The sequence below is a fragment of the Myotis davidii genome, unplaced genomic scaffold, assembly GCF_000327345.1.
Source record: "Myotis davidii unplaced genomic scaffold, ASM32734v1 scaffold1092, whole genome shotgun sequence".
NCBI lineage: Eukaryota > Metazoa > Chordata > Mammalia > Chiroptera > Vespertilionidae > Myotis > Myotis davidii.
Genome location: NW_006283993.1, coordinates 52095 through 52514, shown reverse-complemented (window position 1 = coordinate 52514; position 420 = coordinate 52095). Strand labels below are relative to the sequence as shown.

At 52.4% G+C, this 420-nt stretch overlaps 1 protein-coding gene across 1 annotated transcript in view; it reads left to right on the top strand.

Moving 5' to 3' along the window:
- The first annotated feature begins 33 nt into the window (after window positions 1–33).
- LOC102751368 (zinc finger protein 551-like) overlaps window positions 34–420 on the top strand; it is an 18300-nt gene continuing 17913 nt past the window's right edge. The window contains exon 1 of the mRNA XM_015567723.1: window positions 34–171. The gene's annotated coding sequence lies outside the window, so the exon portion shown is untranslated. The remainder of the gene's footprint in view (window positions 172–420) is intronic.

Here is a 420-nt window from a genome sequence, read left to right as displayed (position 1 = left end):
CGAGAGCCTCAAGCCGCGCACAGGCCCGCGAAGAGTGTTTGATTAGCGGCGATTCCCCTCCTCTTCCTCCGCCTCTTCCTCCTCCTGCGCCTTGGCGGGCCGCCTGAGTCAATCCTCTGGGAGGAAGCGGCCTCCAGGGCTTGTTGCTTTGTGCTGCCACCGTGGTGAGGAGTGAGTGACCAACACCTTAATTTTTCATCTTTCCTTCAAGACAGTGCATTACTATGACTCAGCGTGTGTGGGAGTCTGTTTTGCATGTGTGAGTGTTGGTTGTATGTGTGAATTTGCTGCTCCTTTGGGTGTTCCTGATTGTATCTGTGTGTGTTTCTTCTTTGTGTCTGCATTCTGTGTCCGTGTATGTGTCCTGGTGTGTGTGTGTGTGTGTGTGTATGTGTGTGTGTGTGTCTTCTCCTCTTTCTC